General features: G+C 54.2%; 1 protein-coding gene across 5 annotated transcripts in view; it reads right to left on the bottom strand.

Moving 5' to 3' along the window:
• The window catches only part of NDST1 (N-deacetylase and N-sulfotransferase 1), a 59,079-nt gene that overhangs the window by 32,022 nt on the left and 13,563 nt on the right, over positions 1-13,494 (bottom strand). For 2 of the 5 annotated variants that reach the window (XM_019734326.3, XM_019734327.3), the window contains exon 2: positions 8,506-8,593. The exons of the other annotated variants lie outside the window; for them this stretch is intronic. The gene's annotated coding sequence lies outside the window, so the exon portion shown is untranslated. The remainder of the gene's footprint in view (positions 1-8,505; positions 8,594-13,494) is intronic. 5 annotated transcript variants of the gene reach the window in all.

The following is a 13,494-nucleotide window of genomic DNA, read 5'->3' as shown; positions in this document are numbered from 1 at the left end:
CTCCCCAGGGCGAGGGCGATGGCGATGGGGATGGGCCAGCCGGTGTGAGGGACTGGGCTGGTGTAGCCAGGGAGGAAATAGAAGCCTCAGACCCAGACTTGGAGGTGAAGATCTTCAAAGTCCCTCTCAGCTCCAAGACTCTATGGTGTGTTCAGCGCGAGGACACACCAGAGACCCAACAATTACACTTCTAGGAACTTACCCTAGAGGTAGTAATTGCAGAAGTGCGTACAGATTTCCCCACAAAAAGACAACCCCAGTGCTGAACTCCACTGCTATTTATGACAGCAGAGGATGCTTACGACAGCAAATGCCCAACAATAGGGGACTGTCTTTAGCAATTATGATGCACGCAGGTGATGGCGTCCCAGGCAGCCATTTACAGTATGTCTAAGAAGAACGGTTACTGACACAGAAATAGAATTACCATATAGATTGTTAAAGTGGAAAACTTGTATAAAACAGTGGGCATGGTCATATTTTTGGTAAAAATTTTTATGCATGGGCCAGAAACAGGTCATAAATCCAAAAACAGAACAAAGAAAGTTAATGATTATCTCAGAGTGACTTTTATTTTCTTCTTTTGTTTGTTTCCTAAAGTTTCTATAATCATCATTTATTATTTTTGTGAAAATAAATGTCCTTAAAAGATGTGCCCAGAAGCAAGAGGCAGAGGTGTAAAATGAGGACAAGTTTTGGACGCCAGGTCTGCTCCCAGTTCTGCCATGACATGCTGTGTGACCCCCCAGCATACCCTGCCCCTCTCTGGGCTTCCTGCCTGTTAGAGGGGGTTTGGGGCCAGATGATCCCTGTGGGTTCTTCCACCTCTGATAGTCTACAATCCAGTACCTACTATGTGCCAGCACCATGGGGAACCCGAGTCCACCAAGAAAACAGGCACCTATAATACAGGGGGACAATTGTGACAGTGGGGAGAGGAGGGTGCTTGAGAGACCTGAGGACACCGAACACCCCTGAAGTGGGGAGAACAGAGGAAAGTTTCCTGGAGGAAGTGTGGTACCTGCACTGACCAGAAGAACAAGATTGACCAAGGGTAGGAAGAGGGAGGGGCATATACCAAGCTTGGAGAAGAAGGAGCATGCGGAGCTTTCCAGGGACTCTGCAGCTCCAGCTGAGAGCAGCCAAGGAGGAGCAAGTTTCCTGGGTGGAGGCAGGAGGGCTGGGGTGATTGGTCCTGTTTGTACCCAGGGTGCACTCGTGTCCCGTTTCCCACTGATAAGAGCAGCCCTCTGCCCTTCAGCCACAGCAAGCCCTACCCCTTGGCCAGGGGCCAGGACAGGAGCACAGTGGGGTTCGGAGGTCGAGCTGTCCCGATGGTGCCCTGCTGCCACTGACACCTGAAGGCACCTGCGCAATCCGACTAGCCAACCCCCCTTCCCCTGCAGTTCTGGGTGCTGTGGTCATTGGCCCTTCATCTATTGCACTAACAGCCTTCCTGCATATGTGGTAATGATGCAACCAGCAGAGTCAGGCATCGGGGGTCATGGACCCTTGTGGGAATCTGATAACATTTTCCCATCAGAAAAATGCACATACACTAGAAAATATTGTTAACGATTTTGAGAAGTCCAGACCCCGTGTCCCCAAACCCGTCCATGGAAATAAAGTCTTAGACTAATACAGCCTAATGGTTACGTGTTCAAACTGGAGCGAGGTGGCTTCGTTCAAACCCAGCCCCATCACTCAGGAGTTGTATGATCCTAGGCAAGTTATTTAACTTCTCAGTGCCCCCAGTTTCCTAATCTGTAAAATGGGAAAACTTGACATACTTCCCAAAGTTGTGAAAATTAAATGAGTTGATACATATAAACACTCAGGACCAGGCCTGGCAGACAACGCTGAGTAAGGGTCAGCTCTATTATCATGCGGTTCTGTTTATTTAATGTACTCACCATGTGGGTAACTGAGCCCACAAAACACTGGAGCTCTGTGCACGTTCGTTCTCTCTCTCTCTCTCTCTCTCTCTCTCTCTCTCTCTCTCTCTCTCTCTCTCTCTCTCTCGTCTCTAATAGCCCTTGGAATCCTGAATCCCCATTTTCAGAGGTTGTGGCCTTTCCCAGGAACTGGATGGGTCCAGATGGTTAGAGGCCAGGAGGCTAGGGAGAAGGCCATGGCAAAGCCCAGACCCAGGTCTGAGAGAGGGTAAAGGGAGCAAGAGAGTGAGCCAACCAGCCTCTGTACCCAAAGAAGTCCTAATACCCTAGGGAGGGGGTGGAGGGAGAGCCAGTTGCTTTATAAACAAAGCGCTGGCCAGCAGTGTGCTGCCCAGGGGGGCCTCCAGCACTGCCCCCACCACAATCCCCTCAAAGGCCGGGTGCTGCTATCTCTGCAATGCCCTCATACCATTGCAGAACCCCTGTGGATCAAGACATGGGGAACTGGGGGGCTTCTAATCCCCCTAGAGCCACCGAGGCCCCAAGGACAGCGGGTGGGGGGCTGAGGCCCCCACGACCCCTATCCCCGGGCCTGCGTGGGCTTTGTCGGCATCCCCCAAACACCAGCCTCGCCCAACCAGTCATCAATTGTGGTCATGCATATAGGCCTTTCTAATGAAGTTCCCATTGCCTGGAATGCCCCCCTTGCCGCTTGGGACACTTACTCATCCTTCAAGACCCTAGTTCCAGTGTCGTCACCTCTCTGAAGTCATCCCCGTGCACCGCCACCCTTCCTGCCCCCAGGTCCCATTCCTCGGGCTCCCGCCCCGTTCCCACTCCATAGCTGAGGCTGAAAACCAGCACCTTCAGGCCCGAACAGGACACAGAGGTACGTTTTTTTGACTTGCACACCATTGTTCTTTCATTTGAGATCACTTATCAACATTCTAAAATCAGGAGATTTCACATAACAGTCAGAGCTTCTAACTATTTTTTTAAAAAGATCGTGCTCTGGTGACACTGGGCACGCATCCCCACCGGCCACCATCAGCTTAGGCACTTAAGCAGCCACCTGGGTATTCTCTAGTTAACACAGTGCCACAGGCAACCTCCTCCCTCAGCTGGCTTCCTGCCCAGCCCCTGGGTGCACCTGAGTGTGTGGTCCATGCACAGTGGCCTTGGGACGTCCCTACACACAGCCCTGGGGCCTGTTGCCTGGAGATTCCAGAGCTGGATCAAGACTCACTGACCTCTGCGTGGGCAGGCCCTGCCTGGCACCTGGCACACAGAGGCCCTCCCCAAATACCCATTTCCTTTCTTCCCCTTCCCCACATGCCTGGGTGTTCTGAAGGCCGGGGACAATTCTGATTTATCCTGGAAGCTCCCATGACTTTCCCCAGGCAAAGGTCCTTATTGAGTACTCAAGAGATGAATGAATGAGCAGATGTTATTATTCCCAATTTACAGAAAAGGAGACTGAGGTTCCAAGGTAAAATGACTTGCCACAGTCACATAGGAAACCGCTAAATCTTGACTCAAGCAGGTTTCCTTCCTAACTTCAAATTTGGTCTGTCATTCCTCCATGAAACTCAGGGGTTTCTATAATAAAAATAACATCAATAATACCATTTAATTATCATAATTGTTATTTTACCTGCTACCATGTATTGAGAGAATTTACCATGAGCCTGGCCCTGTGTTAAGCACTTTTACATACCTTATCTCATTTATTCCTTACAACCAATACTGTCATTATTCACATTTACAATTGAGAAAAATGAGGCTCAGAGACATTAAGTCACTTGCCCCAAATCACACAGCTAGTCAGTAGCAGAGCTGAAATTTGAACCCAGACCCCATGAGAAGGAGCCGGTTCCAGAGTCTTCAGGGGAATTTTGGCTGGGATGGGAAACAGCATGAGGGGCCTCAGCCACCAGAGGTCTCCAGCCCTCAGCCAGACTCCCATTGAGCTTTCCCAGCCCTAGGCCCAGCTTTCCCTGCCAAGGTGCTGGGGATAATGAATGAGATGCTCTGGTCGTCATGGAGACTCCATGGCAACGCCGCACTTTCGGGAAATACCACAGTAACTGTGGCCACTGCTCTGGAGTTGAAAGTCACTCCTTACCCCATCCCCCATTCCAAAATGCTCTGGTTGCCCCGTAGTCCTCTCTGGGACCCAAAGAGAAAGGAGGCAGAGGTGCATGGGTCTTCTCAGAGACCCAGCTGTCTGGAGATCAGGACAGGGGAGGGGGTCCAGCTCTGCCCTGGATGGACAGGTGGGCTCCAGAAATGCAACCAAGAGCTCCCTGAGATGGCGCTTTCTGTGCTTTTTGTGGTGAAGTGCAGCTAATGTGGAACTTGCATACACTTGGTGCCTACGATGTGACGGGCTGTATGCCTCATGCCATTTCACCCCAACAATCTGAGAGACAGCAATGCAGTGGCCACTAACATGGCCGTGAAGGGCTCAGCCTGGAGCCAGCCTGCCTGGGCTTGAATCTGGCCTCCATTATTTACTAGCCCTGTGACCTTTGAGCAAATCTCTCAACCTCTCTGAGCCTCAGTTTGCCCAAGTATAAAATAGGCTTTACACTACTTATCTATCTCAAAGGGCTGCTGCCAAGACTGAGATGATGTGTGTAAAACAGCTCAGTGCCCAGCACACAGTGTTATAGGTTAATAAAATGATGATCCATTTAACAGATTTGGAAATTGAGGCTCAGGAAGGAACTGGCCCAAAGACACATATCAAACTAAAAATCCAGAAAGAGAGGAAAGGTGGTCGGGTTTGGGAGCACACTGGGATTCAGCGACAAGCAGATGACCACTAGGAGAACAAGCATGGCCCTGGGCACCTGAAGATGCAGGCCTCTGCAGGTGTTTGTCTCAGGTGTGATGTTGCTGCAGGTGGGTGAATGGAGGAAGATCGCCACAGCCTTGCATGCTCACCCAGCCCAGATTTGATTTCCTGGATCATTCCTGACAATGTCCCCTGAACATAGTACATGCACACGAATGCACAGGCAAACTCACATGGTGCTGACATGTCCACATGGTACCATCACAGGCATCTGGACCACAGGCACAAGTACGGGGTGGGGAGCTGAGAGGAAGTGCAGGGAGAGCCCTGAAAGCAGGCTAAAAAGTATGTAAATGGACACTGGGCTTGCCGGAGGAGGGCTGCCTGCGGGCCAGTCTCTGGTAGCCCCACATGCAAACCCAGGGCCACTCCCCACAGCTGACCCAGCCCCTCCCAGCCTGTCACACCCCCAGCACAGTCATGCTACCACCCACTTCCCAGCCACACCTCATAGCTATCCGGCTCCACCAGCCACCCTGCCCCAGCCTGTCCCACCCAGCATGTATAGATAGCACAGCCTAGAAAATCCTCCACATTTGCTTCCCAGCTGTGCGGGAGTTTCTCCAGTGCAATTACACTCCTGGGAGGCCAGACCAGAAGCAAATCCCTCCTCTGCTGGAATGTGCTGCACAACCCATCCCCCACAGCTCTGCAGTGCTGCCTGGCTGGGGGCCAAGCTGCTGCCCATCAGTCACCCTGGAGTCCAGGGCCGCCACCAAGGGACTGTCAGCAGGCTGGTCCAGAGTCTCAGGGACACAGAGTGTGCAGCCCACCCTGCAATGAGCGCACAGGAACACCGAGGCCCAGGGAGAGAAAAGGAATCCCTAGGGTTGTGCCGGCCAGGCCTGCCCCACCACCACCTACCTTGGCCCATTTTCTGGTCCATGAAAACCCTGCCCGTCCCACTCCAAGGCCAGCCTCGGCCAGGAGTTGGATTTGGCCAGCCTGGATTTCAAAAGTCCTCCAGGAGCTCTCCTGCTCTGCATCCCACGGTGCAATGCCGGATTGGCGCTGCCACATGACAGCTGCTCTCGCAACTAGAACACAGGTCCCCCGATTTCACCAGAAGCTCTCCAAGGCAGAAGTGGTTTCCTACTCACAGTAGGTACCCAGGAGCCATGTGCCCTTGCCAATCACCTTCCCTTTTTGAATCTGCTATGAGGTATTTCCAAGCTAAACACATTAATAATATGAACTTCCTTTTATTAGACATGATACGCTTGTACTGCATGCGATTATTTCACCCTTATGACAGCACCGTGACCTACTTTCCACTCACTCTACCGAGGAGGAAACTGAGGCCCAGAGGAGGCCATGAGGTGCCACAGTGATCAGGGCTTGGGAGGGGATGACCAGAATCTCAGCGCAGACCCTCCTAGCTCAGCAGCTCGGGCTCAGTCATCCTTCTGGACCACGGGTCCTCCGTGCTCTCCCAGGGCACAGCAGTGCCCCACACATCCCATTCATGGCTCCCTTTGAATGGTGTTCTTTCTGCTTTTGTTTTCACCCATTTTATGTGTATTTTAACATAAAAGCAGCTTCTAAAGATCCTTCTTGGAAGCAGACCCACAAATCATCCATCAATCAACAAGCAAACAAAGCATAAAGCCCTGATTCACTCCCAGGTTCTCAACCCGGGATTTGTTGTGGGTTCCCCCCCACAGGGGATGCCCAGCAAGAAACCTCAGGAACTTAGACCAGCTTGTTGAGAATCTGTCTTTCTTCCAATGGGCGGGCACTGCTCAAGTTGAGAGTTTACCTTTGCACCAGCTCTGAAGAAAGGGTTTACCAAGTAAACAAACAAGACAGCTTGGGGGAGGGGAAAGGAGCGGGGAACAAGCAGGTCAGGACCAGCTGCCCTCCTGTCCCTGAAGCTCCCAACACAGCCCTAGCTGGGCAGGCCCATCACAGGGCATGCTCCACATTAGCCCATGCAGCTTCCCAGAATAGGGCTCTCTCTACCCAACCCCCAAATCCGCCTATGAACATAGTCAAATCCATCTCTGTTTTTCTTAGGCTCAGATCCTAGGCACTTGAAAAGAATAGGATGATATTTCCTTACAAATATCATAACCTCCCTCACTGAGAGCAGCCAGCAGTGACTGAGCTTCTGGTAACTCACCAGCCCCACACCCCGGCTGTGCTAAGAGCTTTTCCCTTATCACACCCACTCCTCATACCTGAGAAGGTGGTGTCACTGATGTGTGCACATTACAGATGAGGAAACGTAGGCTCAGAGAGGGTGAACAACTGACTCAGAGTCACACAGCTGGGCAGAGGGGTAGCTAGGAGAGCCCCACGCCAGCCTACCTTGGAGCCCATGCTTCTTGTAACCCCTATATGGTCCTGCTGTCCAGCATTCCACACCATTCTTACGCTAGTTCTGCAGCCCAGACAGTATCCAGAGAGAAGCTTCTTGCAGGTGACCAGCCCCGGCTGCTAAAGGCAGACTGACCCAGCTTCTCCTGCAACTGGAAAGCCTTCACTGGCACAAGGGGCACCACAGGTCCCCAGGAAGGCAGGACCTCAGCCAGCAGAGCCTCAACTTCCCCTGACCCAGGGGCCGCTGTCATCCCATGCAGGCAGACAGGCAGGTACCCCACATGAGAAAGGGGGGCTGCCTCTGTGCTAAGGAAGAGCAAAGAGATACAGGAGTGAGGGTCAGAAAGAGGAGAGCTCAGAGAGGAGCCGATGAGAAGGACAATGGTGAGCAGCCTGCCTCACGTGTCTGCTGCACACCGGGCATTATAGCAAGCACTTCCCCCTGATGACCTCATTTATTTGTCATGTGTTCCTAATGAAGTAGAAACAAGTTTATCATGCCCTGAACTTCTCCCCGGTCTGACACCCCTGCAGAGGAGCCGCAAAACACCGGTCAGACCCAGCGCCTGCCTTCCCACATGCCCACCCAAGTCGCCAGATGCCCCCTGAGAGATTCTGAGAAGCAGGCATATTTGGGGGCCTCCATCTCACGGACGCAGAAAGCAAAATCTACGTGGGCCTGGGGTCCACATCAGCCTCCCAGTGCCTCCAACTCGTTCCCTGTGCGCCTCCAGCTCGGTCCTTCCCATCTCTGAGCCTCTGTTTCCTCAACTGGACAATAAGGGGAGTGGACTAGACCAGACGTTTGTGACCTCCTGGGGTTACAGAACCCTTTGAGAATACAATGAAGGCTGTTAGTGGACTCGACCCCAGACAGGTGCCAAATCCAGGGTGATTGTGACTAGTCCCCAAATTAAGGACATGGAAACGCTCTAGAAGACCCTCCAGCTGTGGTGCTCCAGGACTGAAGCCACGAATGTAACATCTGAGCACCCGGGGACCTTGCCATTCCAACTCTCCCTACGGTCCTGCGGTAAATCTCTAACTTCAGACCTGCTGGCTTCAGGTAGATTGGTGGACTTGCCGAGCTGTCAGGAGAAGCTGCAAAACACACTGAGCTTTTCCTTCCTTCCCATCCCTCAGCCACAGCCTCCTTCTCCTCCAATCTGCCAGGTCAGCCTGGGGTGGCCCTGGGGGGATCCTGGAGGAACCTGCTTCTGGTCCTGAAGGCAGACAGGATCCCACACCGGGCTCCAGGGTCAGCCTGCCCCCAGCTCTGCGCCCCGGGCCCTGCCTGCGTGGGTATGAACGTGCATCACGCATGTACACGTACATGCAGACAGACCTGGGAGGACTGGACAGGAGGGAGAGCCGCAGGGGCTGTGGTCAGAGGGCCGGGGAGGCCGGGGAGACAATGCCAAGACCCACCAGAGCTCCAGGCAGCAGCCGCTCGGCTCCGCTTCACTTCACCGCGTCCTCTCCATGGCTCCACACTCCTCACTTAGCACGGCCGCACCTAATCCCAGAGCCAAGACAAATGGCATTACTGTTGGCCCAGCCCTCTCCCCGGGAGGGAAGGAGAGGAGGTGGCCCTAGGGCACCCTGAGCCACCAACCACATTCCCGGAAGCTTCCAGCCCCCACCCCATGTCCCTTGTCAGAGGCCAGCAGCCTCTACCTCCCGGGTATCAGGAAGAGAATGTCCTGTCCAATTCAGCCCTCTGCCCAGGGATCCCCACAACAGGCAGGGACCCCTGCCTTGGTGGCGTCTTCCACAGAAGAGAAAGCATGTCCCCAACCCTCCTGCCGACGGGCCCCTCGTTCCCCTCAAGATGGCAGCCAGGAGTGGAAGAAACCTCACTGGCAGCAACTGTAACCTGGCTCTGGCTGTGGTTCTGCCTGACTTCCTAAGTGATCTTAAGCAAGGCCCTCCCCCTCTTCCAGCCTCAGTTTCCCCACCTGTCCTGAGACAAGGAGAAAGAGGGACTTATTGGGGCCAGCCGGTGGTCAAGGCATCTGTGACACTGGCTTTTGGCCCCCGCCCCACTGCAGCCCAGCTGCCAGGCCATTCCCATTGCCCCGGCTCCTGCCCCTCCACACCTGCACAGGAGGAAGGAGGGGCACTGCCAGTGTGGAGGGGGCAGAATCTATGCCAGCTGAAAAGGGCCTTCCACAGGCCAGAGAGGAGAAGCAACCTGGCCACGGTCACACAGGCAGCTGGAAAAGGGCCAGGCTGGCCTGGATTCACTTCTCAACAGCAAACATGGAGGAGCGTCCACCTGCAAGGGTATTTGCCTTTTTAGAGGACGCCAACAAAAGCACAAGGCAGCTTGCTACGGGCAGAATGTCAGGCCCCAAGAGCAGCAGGAGAAACAAAAGATGGTATGCCTGTAGGCATGGGACTGGGGTATGAAGACTGGGGCGACTGTCCCAGGCCCCCTCACGTCACACCATGAGGGTGGGCTAGGATGCTGTCAGCCCCAGGTAAATCCTAGGAACCCCTGCAGGGATGAGCATGCAGCCTTGGCCACCTCTTAACAAGTCACCTGAGGCCCAGCCAGCAGGCCCGATGGTGGTGATGGGGAGACTGACCCACATGGATGCTCCAAGACCAGGCTGCCAGGAAGACACAAAAGCCTTGGGGAAACTGAAAGGCTCCAGGCCCTGTGAACAGAGCGGAGGGAAGCCAGTGTTCTGGGGGCGACGCAGAGAGAGGGAAAGCTTTGAGGCCCTTGGAGTTGCAGAAGCCCCCTAATCTTCTGGGGGCCTGGAGGGCACCACACGGGGGCCTGCTGAGACCCAAGGTCCATGAGAAAGTAGCCTCGTCCCTCCAGACTCCCTGAGGCTGGTCACTGCCACAGGAGTCCACCGCCAACATGCCTCGGCGGTGAGGGGCTCAATAAGCCTCCACAGAGGCACTGCCGGCAGGGAAGGGAGCGGGAGGCGGGGGCAGTGGGCAGGAGGGCCTTGCTTTCTCTGGAGCACAGACAGCTAGAGAGCAGAGACACAGCGAAAAGTGCCGGTGGTCTATGGATGGCAGGTTCCTTGGTGAGCCTCGGAGGTGTCCCGGCACCCCAAGGATCAGAGAACAGATCATGGGATCAGGACATCACACTTCTAGTCCCAGACCAGGCTACAGTAAGGCAAGCAAGGCAGCAGGCATGACGCTAACCCTCTCAGGTGCTGTTATAGCTGCATGAGGCTGAGCCTGAGTGCCACCCCACAGTGGCACCTGAGGGCGAACTCTCCTTCAAGGTGGCTCTAGGGGCCTCACTAGAGTCACCCTAGTCCCAATCTAATCCCACCTGCAAGTGACTTCAGGCAAGCCCCTCTCACTGTTCCTTTCTGGGTCTTGCTCTGCTCACCTGTAAAATGGAAGAGTGCCAGGTGCTCCAAGGGTCCTCCTATCTCTAAGCTGGGCAATTCCGTAGGGAGCATAACCGACGACCACAGCTCATCCCAGAAATGGACACAATGGCCCCCAACTCCCCACATCCATAAATCCATCAGTCACTACACTCCAGGCGGAAAACACATTATACAACCTCGACGACGGAACTGGTGCTGGGCCCTTTGCTAAATACTCGGCTCCGCTTCAGCAGGGCCTCCTCTTACAAATGTGGAAACTGAGGCTCGTGGAAATTTAGCAACTTGCGCAAGCTCCCGGCTGGGAAGGGCTTAGCTGAGATTCAAACCTGGGTCTGGCTTTGATCCCTACATTCCACGGCATCAGCCACAGATCACCCACAACCCACTCGGGCCTGCAGGATGCCATTGGGTCTTTGCACCTCCCACATCTTTGAATGTCCAATGCTGAGGCTGATGGGAAAGGCAGGCTGGCGGAGGCCGGCAGCAGGTGGGGATGGGAAGCCTGTGTGGGCGTTGAGCATTTGCAGGCTGACCAGCCTCCAGCCAAGCCAGTGATCCACTGCTGTGGCTACAGTGTCCTCATCACCCTCAGCACACCACAGCCACCGCCATGCCGTTTTTAAATCACTACACAGATGCAAAGCTTTTTCACAGACGTTGCTTGGGCATCACGTGACAACTTTATAGGAACATAACGGGGACTTCTTTCTCAAATGAGGAAAGCGGCGTTCCCAGCGGAGGAGTGACTTCCCAAAAAGCACACAGTGAGACGGTGTTGCAGAGTGAATTTGGAACCCACGTCTCCTGCCTCCTGGCCCAGGGCTTTTGTCTTCCCTCCATGCCCTTGTCTTTCCAGTGCAATCGGCATTGATGGGCCTTTATATTATAACAACAATGGCCATTGTTGAGAGCTTCACTCTGGGCAGGTATTATACCCAGGACTTCAGATGTTATCTCATTTAACCATCATACTGTCCTCCTAAATTAAGTATTGCTACTATTTTCATTTCACACTGAGGCTCAGAAACGTGATGCATCTTGCCCCAGGTCGCCAAGCTATGAAGGGGCAGAGTTGGGATTCGAACCGAGGTCAGTCTGGCTCTGGGGGCTGAGCTCAGAACCTCTGTGCTGCACTGCTCTGTCTGGGACTAGAGGGGCCAGGAGACCAGACTCACTCAAATAGTGTGAGTGCCTGGCAGGTTATAGGAAGATTATGATAATAGCAGGACAAACAAAGCTCTTGGAGAGCCCACAAGACGGAGGTTGTTACAAAGGTCCGGGCAAGAAGCCAGGAGTCTGAGCAAGGGACATGGGAACAGAGTGAGGTGACAGATAGGAGGAAGGCGGCCTTGTGAGACCTTGGTCAAGTGCCTTGCTCTCTCTCTCAATTTACCCAGCTGTTGAGAAAAGTCCCTGGAACATTTCCAGAGCCCCCTCCATCCCTAAAAATGCTTGGACCCTGGGAAAACAGGCAATGCTCGGTGACGGCCTGGCTGGGAGCCCTGGGGGACTCTAAAATGTCCTTGGCCGTCCTGGCACGACTCAACTGCTGGGAAACGGGCTTGCAAAAGCACAGGGCCGGGTTGGCATGCCTGGGCACCACTGAAGTGTGGGTCCTCAGGAGGCCACATTCCGCCTCTGTCAACCTCTCCATGGCTCCACAGCAGAAAGCACCATCCAGCCTGGACCCAGACGAGGAACCGAGGTCATATCCAAGTGCCCAGTGGAATGCCACTCCACGTCTGCCCTGCCCCTGCCAGCCCTGTCCAGAGCCCTACATACAACTCAAGTCCCCTCAACGTCACCTGCTCCTCAATGCCCCTCCGGTCAGCCACTGGGATGTAGAGACAAGGGGTCCTGTAGGAGACCTTAGGGAAAATGACCCATCCTGAGGGACCTGTGCAAGGCAGAGGCTACCCACACCAAGTCAGTGAAGACCCTCGGGTGGGGAAGGGTGAGGGAGTCCCTCAGGGCCAGCCCTCAGTGGGAGGGGCTCAGGGACTTGCCAAGAGGACCCAGCCCAAGTCTCCACACTCACAGCTGTCCCTTCAAACCACATGTGTAACATGCTCCCACTCAATAATCTTCCATGGATCCTACCACCCACCAGGTAAAACCCCTTAACCTGACCCACTACACGGGTCTGTTACTAACAGCCTGTTAACTGGATGCGGTACGTGCACAGGGCCTTTGCTAAGTGCTTTGTGCACATTTTCTCATTGAAGCCTCACAGTAACCCCATGATGTGATGCAGGTACTATGGTTTGCCCATCTTCACAGATGAGAAAATTGAGGCTCAGAGAGGTTAGGTCGCCCAGAGTCTCACAGCCAAGAGGTTATGCCACGGGCAGAGAAAGGATTCACCTCTACGCCTAAACTCCAAGTCCAGGTGGGTAAGCACTGTGCTATGCAGCCTCCCGAAGTGCTCCCTGCCACCCTCAGAGCCCTGGGCCAGCTCAACACTTCTATGGACAGGAGGGGAAACCAAGGCCCAGGACCAACCTCTACCCATGTGCCCCCACCACAGTATAAGCGCCAACCTAACACCTCTGACCCGAAAGCTCCATTTCTCTCCCCAAGCCGGCTGCCCTGCAACCTTCCCTTAATAAAGGCCAACACTGTCCTCAGGCCACTGACACCTCTTTCTCTCACACCCCCATCGAATCCATTGGTTCATCCTGCAAAATCAATCCAGAAGCCAACCCCTGGTTGCCTCCCTGACCAACCCCACGCTGAGTTTCTCCCTCATCCACATGACAGCAGCCGTCTCCTGGTCAGATTCCAGCTTCCACCTCCAGGCTCTTCCCCATGCGACAGCCTACATGATCCCTCTCAAATGGAGGTTGAAACAAGTCTGACCTTGGCCCAACCCCTCAGCAGCTTCCCCTTTACTCAGACTAAACAGCCAAGTCCTCTTGGTGGGTCAGGAGGCCCATCTCCCACCAGGATGGTGCTTAGTCTTCCTGCCCCAGCCACACCAGCCTCCTTGACGTTCCTCAAGCACATCCCGTACCCTCCTGCCTCAGAGTCTTGGGGACGCTGTTCCCTC

This window comes from Rhinolophus sinicus, chromosome 5, assembly GCF_057876585.1.
Source record: "Rhinolophus sinicus isolate RSI-liver-muscle chromosome 5, RSI-T2T, whole genome shotgun sequence".
NCBI lineage: Eukaryota > Metazoa > Chordata > Mammalia > Chiroptera > Rhinolophidae > Rhinolophus > Rhinolophus sinicus.
The sequence above is the reverse complement of the archived record's forward strand: the minus strand, read 5'-3'. Positions and strand labels throughout refer to the sequence as shown.